Here is an 11,016-nt window from a genome sequence, read left to right as displayed (position 1 = left end):
CCAGTGCAGCTGCTACAACAAGGGAATTGTGTACTCCCTACATATCTGTTCAGTGTTCTTGAATGGAAAGAATAGGGCTTCTGGTGAGAAGGAAAAAAATCCTGATGCTAAACCACTTAGGATTTTAATAATCCTTTTTAAAAAAGTCCAGTATTCTGAATTGTACCTAGAAACAGTTTTTATAGTTTTTTGTGGGTTTTTCGGGCTATGTGGCCATGTTCTAGCCGAGTTTCTTCCTGACCTAGAAACAAATTCTCAGCCAAACACAATTGGAGTTGTTTATTCCATTCAGCAGGTTCTAGACCTAACAGCTGCAGTTTGAACTAGTTGTATTATTATTCTAAATATGCTTCAAAATCACAACTCGCTTAGGGTATATCAGTCTTGATGTCACTAAGGAAAAAGTGTTGATTAAAAATGTCAATACACTGATTGCACAGCCACAAATGCACAGTCTAGTCTTATACCATTTTATATGGAAATAGGACCTACTTCATTAAATGAGATTTCTTCCCAAGGTTTTTTCTTTAAAAAAAAAAAACAGGACCACAGCTGCAATATTTTGGTTGACTTTCATCACAAATGAGTTTCTTATTTTGGTCTGTTTCCTGCCTTTTTAATCAGGATTTTGCTTTCCATTCTTCTGCGTACTTGGATACTGGTGACAGCACTAAAACTATTAAAGAAATCATATCTGCTGTGATCATAAGAGCTCTTTTTAACTCTCAGTTTCAAAGTTATATATGAAACAGCTAATGAGTACTCGAGAGGTTGGCTCTTGAAAATGGGAGAAATCTCTTACTGCTTGCATTAGTGCTTGGTTCATACCAAATTTCCACAAAGTTTGGGAACAGAGCTCAGTCATTTTAGGCTGCATCTGCACTGAAGAAATAATCCAGTTTGGCACCACTTTAACAGCATTGGCTTGAAGCTATAGATTCTGGGAATTATTTAGTCTTCTCTGTCAGAGAGCTTTGGTGCCACTATGATTCCCAGAATTCCATTGCATTGAGCCATGGGCGTTAAAATGGAGTCAAACTGAATTATTTCTGCAGCACAAATGCAGTCTGAAAGAAAAATAACTTCTTCCCTTTGAGAGACTTGGAACTTGCTAATGGATGTCTGGTACATATAGGTCTCTGTGCTATAGGCTGGGCCACAGCTCATATTGAAATAGGAGGAGTGGTGTCTCCATACCTATAAATGGATAAAACTGGATATTAATTCTTGAATGTCTTGCTCTGTATCATCCCACGGGTTCTTATGCTCTACTTTTAGACAAAGTTCAGCTTACATAATTGCATGCGACAGTATAGTCTTGGCAGGCAAGGAATCCTTCCCTCCAATCTTGTTTTTGAGCATTAGGATTTAGAAAAATTAGTTTCATCTGCTTTGTCTGTTGCAAGAATTTATTTCTATCATTTAAAAACAGAACTATTATAATCATTTATACACAGCATAAGGCTGCTGCTTCACATGGAGGTAGATTATATTCTTACATTATATTCAGTACCTCAATATAGAAAACAGTATTACCATTTTTATCTCAGACTCAAGCTATATTTTATGTTTTACCCAGCAGTGATAAATATTTACAACAGAGCAAAAACCATAAATGCTCATCCAACCATTATAGCAATATTATCTACTGGTGCTTACCACAGAATCTTAGCTGCATCTTCAGCACAATTTTAAAATGAAAAGTGGTCTTGCCTATCTGGACTGAGGGCTTTATATACAAGGTTGTTGTTTTTATCAGTTTCTCAACAGATCACTTGTTTCTTTCTGACAGCTGGATCACAGTTGGATCATTCTATACACACTTGAAATGTGATTCTCTTGTGACATTCTGCTGTGATTTTCTTTGGCCAGCCATAGGTCCATATTTGTGTGTCCACATAGCACATTTCTTTTCATTTCTCTGGCTGCCCAAAACTGTTATTGCTAAGTGCTGACTTAAAACTCACACTAAGAAACAACTAAAGGTCAGCAAGTGACCATCTTTATTCTACTGAAATATTTCAAAGGCTGCCGTTCAGACCCAAAAAAAAGCATAATAACAGCTACAATTTAAACTATTGCATTACATTTTAACCTATTGCAATATCTTTACAATTTAGTCATACATTAAGAGCAAAAACAAAACAAAAACAAAAAAACCAGGAGTGTGGCTATAGGGGACAAAATGAAGACATTGCCTTTCCAATAAGAAGTGTGTTCCCTGCCCATGAAATTTTCCCTCAGCAAATTTCTAACATTGCAGTAGCTTAAAACTTCAATTGAACATTTAGAAAAGTTTAGGCAGCCAAAACAATGGGGCAGGTAAACTTACTAAGGGAATTCATACACAGAACATTTAGAGTTTCAGATGTGAATGGTTTTCAGTGTCTCACTCTTTGCAGTTCTAGAGGTTTGGGAACTGATTAAGACAGTTCATTGGGGAGAGGAATTCTTATTTGGTGGTTAATGCTTTCGGTCCTCCCCACCACAGGCTACACCCCTTGGACAAAGCAAAAGCAGAACAAGTATAGGAATGTTAAAATGGACAAAAGAAAATAGAAGAGAAATAGTTTCACAATGAAAAAATAAAGTGCCACATAAAATAATAAATACAACATTTTTCTTACCTTTTTTATTTTGGAAAAAACAAAAATTGTGTGCTAAAATTTATGACTTTGTGAGCAAAGAACTCAGTGGGAATTGCCAGTTTGTTTTTCAATGTACCATCCAGAGTAAGGTTTTTCTTAGCACGGTGGTGAACAAGTTACCCATTGTTATATGACCTATTTAACTGCCATATTTCCAGGATTAGGGTTATTTAGGGTTAGGGTTTAGGGTAAGTGGTTAGGGTTAAAATTGAGGTTAGAATTAGGATTATTATTATTTATTTATTTATTTATATAGCGCTGTAAATTTGCACAGCGCTGTACATACAAACAATAAATATATAAGAGTAAGCCTGCCTATGGCGTACAATCTAAGAAATAATAGGATAATACATATAAAATACATAGCAATACAGGAAATGGTTCAATAAAACAGGCAACAAAAAGAACATCAAATAGCAAATGATAATCATGCAATGCCTGGGAACGATTCTCTGAACAGGATGGTCTTCAACTCCGTTTTGAAGCTGATTAAAGAAGTGATGGCCCTTGCTCACGGGGGAAGAAGGTTCCAGGAGTGAGGCGTTAGAGTTAGGATTGAGAAGGTTAGGGTTGAATTAGAGTTAGGGTTAGAGGTACAAGTTACATGTAAGGGTAGATGTTAGGGTTAGAGTAAGATTGGGGTTAGAGTTATGATTCAGGTTTGTTAAGGTTTAGGATTAGGGTTCCTTAATGGTTAGGGTTAAATTTACTTTTACAGTAAGAGTTTTGTTTTAATTGTTTGTTTTAGGGTTATGATTAAGGTTAATTAAGGGTTAAGATTTGGAATGAGGATTAAGGTTATTTGGGGTTAGGGTTAGAGCTATGTTTATGGTATTAAGGTTGTGGGTTATGGTTATTGGTTATGGTTAGAGTTAGTTTTGGGTTAGGTTATGGGTTAGGGTTAGGGCTTAGAGTTAGGGGTTAGGGATTAGTTGTTAGGATCATAGTTAGTTGTTAGGGTTACAGTTAAAATTAAGGTTACTGGTTAAGGTTACTGGTTAAGGTTAAGGTTTGGTTAGCATAAAGGTATGGTTAGTGTTTGGGTTACATTAGGTTGAGAGTTGGGTTAGGGTTCACATTAAAGTTAGGACAGTGGCAAAATATTTACATACAGACTAATGGTTGCATGGCACTGCAGCTGGTCATGTAGTCCACTTCAGGGACTGCACAACTGTCTAATGTGAGCTACCTAGAGGAGTTAAACATCCCCATAAATCTTGGAACAATCCCCCCCAAAGAAAGGGGGAGCAGTGAGGCTGCTTTCAGTAAGACCTAGCTGCACAAGTGACTGCTTTTACATCCTGTATGGACTACTGCAATGCAGTCTACATGGAGCTGCCTTTGGGAACTGTTCAGAAACTATAGCATGTGCAAAACACTGCAGCCAGAATGCTGACTGGGGCCAGTTATAGGCACCACATAACTCCCTTGTTGATATAGCTTTACTGGCTAGCGGTTCATTTCCAGGCAAAATTCAAAGTGCTGGTTATGATTCATAAAGCCTTACACTGCTTAGGTCCAGATTATTTGAGAGATCGTATCTCTCCATACAAACCTGCTAGAGGTCTAAGATCTTCTGAGGAAGGCTTCCTGTCAGTCCCTCCAACATCACAGGCTTGCCTGGTGAGGGCGTGAGAGACAGCCTTCTCGGCGGCTGCTCCTGCCCTCTGGAATGCCTTTCCACAAGAAGCAAGGCTGGCCCCTTCCTTATTTGCCTTTCATCAGCAGGCAAAAGCAGCTCTGTTCAGGCAGGCTTTTAATATGTAGTCATGGCATGGGTTTTATATGGGATGAGTACTGTACTGTGATTTTGTTGTGGTTTTAATGTTTGTAATTTTAAATTGTTTTTAGCTGATGTTTTGTTTTATTGCAATATGTGTTTACTATTTTTATTTGTGAGCCGCCTTGGGTCCCTTCAAGGAGAAAGACAGGATAGAAATTAAATGAATAAATAAATAAATTTAACTCTAAAGCAACATAGACAAACACCAGTCAAAGGAAGTAATCTAGCCACGTTGTAACCTCCTATCTTCATAATTAATCTTTTCTATAATTGGAGTGAATGGAGAAAGCATGCTGAGGCAGAGGATGAAGACTAGAAGCCCAAAGGGGCCTGGAGGAGAAACAGAGAAATGGAGGGAAGGAGACAGAGCGGGACAGAGCGGAGAAGGCAGGAAAACAAAGATGGAATGGAGCAGAGTGGGAATGGAGAAGCAGAGGGAGCAGAGGCACAGAAGAAACAGAGTATGGAGATGTTTAGAGATAATATGGGGAAGGAAGGGAAAGGGGGGGAGTACTTAAATTTAGAAAAAGTTGATATTGGATGATAAAAAAGACTGGTGAGAGATAACTTTGAGGAAAACTATTTGAAGAAATTGATGAACTGGATGAACTCATGTAATTAATTTGGACAAACTGATGACAGCTATGATTTGGACAGAAATAACTGAATGAATTGAAGGAAATGAATTGAAGAAAACAATTTATTTAAACATATTGGTAAATTAATTGAACTTTATTAAGGGAAAGTAACTGGTTGATTGCTGGATTAACAGACTTAACCATTTAAATTTCTAATTTAAATCTTGATTAAGTGATTAAGTGACTAATTGATTTAAAACATATAAAATATAAACAATGATGCTATAATTAAATGAGAGCATCCCCAGATCAAGCAACAGCAATATCAGCAATATAGCTTGCCCTAGCATGTTGCCATGTCACCAGAAAGGGCCCATATGTCCAAGGCCTTAGTTTCTTAAGAAATGTATTCTGAAGGGATTCCAAGTTGAACATCTGAGAGTCATCTCATCCCCCAACAGCAGCACCATAGAGACTCTGGTCAATTACTTTACTCTGGAATATTTTCAAGGGTGGAACAACCAGGTGACCTCCTGCAGTGTTGTAAAATCTAAGGACTGATCCAATAGAGCTCAGGGCACTGCTTTGGTAGCTTCTATGTGGGACTTCCAGGAGAGGTTTTCTGTGAAATGAATGCCAAGGTATTTAAATTCCCAACATTGTTCATTCTGGTGACCATTGATAGACCATTGGAAATGAGAATAGGTTGGAGTAGGTTTAGATTTAGGTTTAGGTTGGTACAGCCCACCCTAGCCATACGCGCCCTTGCCTTATGCAGCTTTAAGCTTATGCAGATGTTGAGTGGCGAGAGACAAAATGGCACTCCAGCATAAGCTGGAGTTGCCTTACATGGAATGTGTGTGTCCAAAACAGATCCCCCCACATATGGCAAGGGAGGACTGTATTAGGTCTAGCAATTAGTATTTGGGTTAGGGTTGCCATTAGGGTTTAGGGTTAGGTTTGGTTTCGGTTTGGGTTTCTGCCAAGCTATCCCTCTCATATTCTGCAGATCATTCCTGAGGCTCAACTGCCTGGCCCAAAAAAACCACCTCTCCCACTTAGCACTCAGGAATATTTGAAACCCAGCAGCCATGAGAGGCAACCTCTCTCTGATGCTATAACTTCATGTTAGTATAACATCCTCACTCACTCTCTCATTTAAGACTGCTTTTAATTTAATTCATATTTTGTGAGGGAACTCTCTGTGTGTGTGTGTGTGTGTGTGTGCGCGCGCGCGCACGCACGCGCGTGCACACGCACACATATATACCAAACTAGAAAAAGAGGCTGTATTGAGTGGTAATGGGTAGACAGAGCCATTTTTCGTGGGAACAAAGGCTGCAATGCTAGGAAGATTATGAAGGTGCAATAGGGAAGAAAGTAATTACAACTGAATAGTGCTTTTAAAAATAGTGCTATTTTAATTGGAGAAGAGACTCTTATGATCAGGCTCTAAGTCTTTCATAAAGAGAAATAAGTGCAAGATCAGAACACGAGGCTAAATATTCTACCATTATATACAGAATATCAAACAATTTTGACCACCCTCTATGGAAACAATGTCAGTACAACCTTTCCAGGCGACAATATAATATAATCTCACTGGCACAGAAGCACTTCTGCTCTGACTTGTATTATTGCAAACTCAGCAACTTCTTTCTCTAATTACACAGCTCTCAGGCAACTTTCCTTCCCCTGTGCAAAAAAGCAAACAAAAAACCCACAAAGAAAATCCCTGACCTGCAGCTACATTTTACATTTTTACTATGTTTATTTTTTAAAGCACATCCAAAAATACTTTCATCACATTAGCCATATCATTTGGGACCTGCTGGGGCCAGTATTATGGAGGCAGCAGGTAGACAAGGAAGGGAAACAGGACAATATTTCCCTTTATGTTTGCTATCCTTGTTGGAACCTCATAGACAACATTTTCATTTCTACAGATTCTTCAATACTTTAAAAAGCAGTGGGAGGAGGGAGGGATAACATGATGAGCAAGGATTCTTAAGCCACCTCACTTTGCTGTTTCCCAGCACTTTTTCCCCATGATAAAAGAAGTAAGTAGTAGAATGGAAGAGACAGCATGGTGTAATGGTCTGAGTGTTGGATTATGACTCTGAAGACCAAGTTTCAATTTCCACCTCAGCCATGAAACCCACTGGGTGACCTTGGGCTAGTCACATGCTCTCAGCCTCAGGAGTAAGCAATGCCAAACCTCCTCTGAACAAATCTTGCCAAGAAAAACTCATGATAGATTTGTTTTAGGGTTGCCAAAAGTCAGAAATGATTTGAAAGCACACAACAACCACCAACAAAGTAGAGTGCAGAAGTTTTTTGTGGGTTTTTCGGGCTATGTGGCTATGTTCTAGCAGAGTTTCTTCCTGATGTTTCGCCAGCATCTGGTGAGTGCAGAAGGATTAAACATCTTTGTCACATCTTCCATCCATATTGGAGGGCAGGGGGGAGGAGAAAACCACAATTTTGAATTACAATTCTCAGAGTGGCTGGAGGATTCTGAAAAATATATTTTAAAGAAAATAGCCTTTTCAAGCTCTTCTTCCATTCAGACAGGTAAATTTCCAAACTGGTCAGTGCAGTTGGTGCTCTTTGCTAAAAACATACAATAGAAATCAGAAAATATGTAGGCATTGGGCTAATCTAATATTGATTTTCTGTAATTGGTTCTAACCTGAAAGTGTGTGTGTGTGTGTGTGGAGATCATGCAGTATAGTAAGAAACCTTTGGGTTAATTCTCACGGCCAGATTGAAAGCCGGAGATGAAAATTGTGCAGTGAAGCAGGCATGTGAACGACTCAGCATATACATACCCAGCTGAAATTCAGCTGCTGCTTGACAGATGGTGTTAAAGAGCTGTGTAGAGAGCATCACAAAGGAGTACAGGAGAGGAAAATTGTTTCTGCTTCAAGAAAATTACTCTAATAGCGGGTTTGTTTCTAAATATATAATTACAGTTGTAGGAACTGTCTGAGTGGTTGCCAAGGCACTAATACCCATCCTCAAGAAACAGCACTAGTTGGTTACCTTCAAGAAACAGCATTAGTTGGTGGGTAATCACTCATTTAAAGATTTTTTTTCTCTGAAAATATTTAGAGGGACATATTTAGGGGTGGAGAGAGTATATGTGTATGGCGTATGATGTGTTTCATCATTCTTTCAATGATATTGACCCATAAATGCTTACGAAGCAACAGTAACACCAGCGGATTACTTGCTTTTCCCTCTTTTCAGCTAGAAGAAGGAATGCATTATTTCCTGAGCTTTGTGGGACATGTCACAGCCAGATCAGTCTCTGAGCATATAGGAGGGTTATTCTAAGGACCTTATCCCACAAGGCAGGAATATATCACTTGCAGCTGACTTATAGAGCCTTCAGTTGGGACTCATCACTTCCCATTGCCCCTCTCCTTGTGTCCTCCCATGAGAGACAATTTTCAATGTGTTACTTTTTAGTTACACAAAAATGCATTGATGCCTCCTCTTCCTCTTCTTTTGTGCTATCATTTTCTGTGCAAAATGTTCAATTGTGCTGTTATGCAAATTTCAGCTGGTCAGTGGATGTAGTTTAGGTGGCCAAAAGAGAAGTGCTGACATCACAATCTGATTTCATGATTTCCCCTTTTCCACAACCCTCCAGTCCCATTCAGGAGTCTCTCTGTCGCTATGTTGTAACCCAAACAAAAATAACAGCAGCAACATATGTAAACGCTAATTACATTAAAACTATGACAAACTATTTCATTGTATTGAAGTGACACTGTGGTGTGGGACCCTAGAAATGTGTTATTGTAATAATATCACACAAATGTGTGATTTGTTCCCATTTAAAGGAATACATACATTGATAACAAACATGAAATGTTACTTATGTTACCTGTAGCTAGGCTATAAAGCCATGGTTTGCAAATGCCTTCATTTTCCTCTGTCAGCAATTAGTTTAGTCTGGGAGGTTTGGTGTATCACAAACAGAAAGCCTCCTCCCCAGCAAGAACAAAAGACCTTTTTAAAGATAACATTTTTCATTTATATTTCTGTGGGTGGGACGGGCATCTCTGTGTGTGTGCGTGCATATGTGCTAAACAATGAAAAGGAGTGATGATAGTGTGTTGAAGGAGGTAGTTGTCCATCAGTTCCAAATGCTGTGTGCGATAAAGTTTTTGTGCAAACAGACACTGTAATCCCAGAATGGTTCCAAAGGTGCACAGGGGGAAAAGAACAATTCCAATTGAGTATCATTTTTACAAACAATGCCATTGTAGCAAGAGAACAGCCTCATGTGAAAAGGCTCTAAAACTTGAGGCAGCAAAGAAATATTCACCACCAACCTGGGAATCTATAGTGTTAGAAAATGAAATCTCAAAGCTTACTTTTTCATTTTCTGCATAAGAATTGATTGTAAACCATCCACTACATTCATCTCAATAATCAGATCAAGCCAGAAACCACTGGAATGCATACAGGTCATCAGTAATATCAATGATCACTTTCAGTTGAGAACCAAGCCTTTTTTATACCATTCAAAGATATATCCATACGGAGAGATTTTGTAACACCTTTGAGACTAACTGAAAGAAAGAAATTGGCACCATGAGCTTTCACAGACTTCAGTCTATTTTCAAATGCATCTGAGGAAATAGACTGAAGTGTGCAAAAGCTCATGCTGCCAATTTCTTTCTTTCAGTTAGTCTCAAGGGTGCTACAAGAACTTTTTATACCATATCATTCAGGAATGATACAAGAATGGCATACTGAAGAATGACTTTTTTCACTTGCCTACACCCTATTCTACATTGGAAACCTAACCACAGCAGTTATTTAAAATACAAATCCTGGCTTTTCTCCAGAAGATAATGTTTTGCTTAAGCCTGAAGTGATTCACTCAAGCTGTTATTCTTAAAATGGGTGTTACAAGGATTGCTTGCATTGTTGAAAACATGTCAGTGCATTTTCCCTTATAGAGAGAGTACAAAGAAATAAGGGTGCTGACTCATAGAGGCAAGATTGTGGGCTAGGAAATATTAGATCATCCTTCTGAAAATTCCATTCCAATTATTTCAGTAATATTAATAATTCTAATCATGGTAGTCATTCTATCTGCACAGTCAGCATCACAAAACAGTGAATAGTCTTGGGCCAGGTAATCTAGCCAATTGATTCTTCATGACACAGTATGGAGAAGTCCCAGAGAGACTCTTGTGTCATGCTACTAGGACTGGAAAGTGGGCAAACTTTCCATTATAATATCCAAAGCAGCAACCTAGGAGCCACTGAAGCCCATTTATTGGAGCAACCATGTAACCTTCTCCAAAGGCAGAACATAAATGGATAACTCAAATATAGGTGCAGTTCTACATTCATAACGTAAATATAGATACATTTCTACATAAATACTTAACCAGGATTTTAAAAAAAATCCACTGCAATCACACATCTTTTGATTCAGTTCATTCATCTCCAGAATTATGCATCTGTAGATTCAGAGGCTGTACAGACCGGCCATTAAGGGGCATAACACCCACATGATGCATGCCCTTACTCTGCCCCCAAGCTGGCGTGACACTGCATGCCACAACACACAGCGGGTGGCATCATGGTGCTCCTCTGGCACGGTGTCTACATGACGCAGCACCAAAGGAGTGTGGAAAAGTTGTGGCACCAGCAGCTATGGCACCCTTTCTGTAGCACAGAAAGAAGCCACTTTTGCCACTCCTTTCTGCACCATGAAAAGGTGAGATCGGGGCCGTGGCGTCTGGTTGCTGCATCCCCAATTTGGCACAACCTTAGGGGTAGTCTGTACAGCCCTCAGTTCACTTATAACTGCAAGTTTAAGGGATTCAAGAAGAAACCCTTTAACTTGCAATTATTGTTAATTCTATCAGTCTGTCTATCTCTATAAATTTAGATTGAGCTATATATTCATTTTCTGATTGTTAATTAAACTCAGCCAGGAACATATCACAGCACTAAAATAGAACTGAATCATAGA

Source organism: Sceloporus occidentalis, unplaced genomic scaffold (genome assembly GCF_023333645.1).
Source record: "Sceloporus occidentalis isolate IW3139 unplaced genomic scaffold, rSceOcc1.0.p SCAF_2, whole genome shotgun sequence".
Taxonomy (NCBI): Eukaryota; Metazoa; Chordata; class Lepidosauria; order Squamata; family Phrynosomatidae; genus Sceloporus; species Sceloporus occidentalis.
This window is presented reverse-complemented; position numbering follows the sequence as displayed.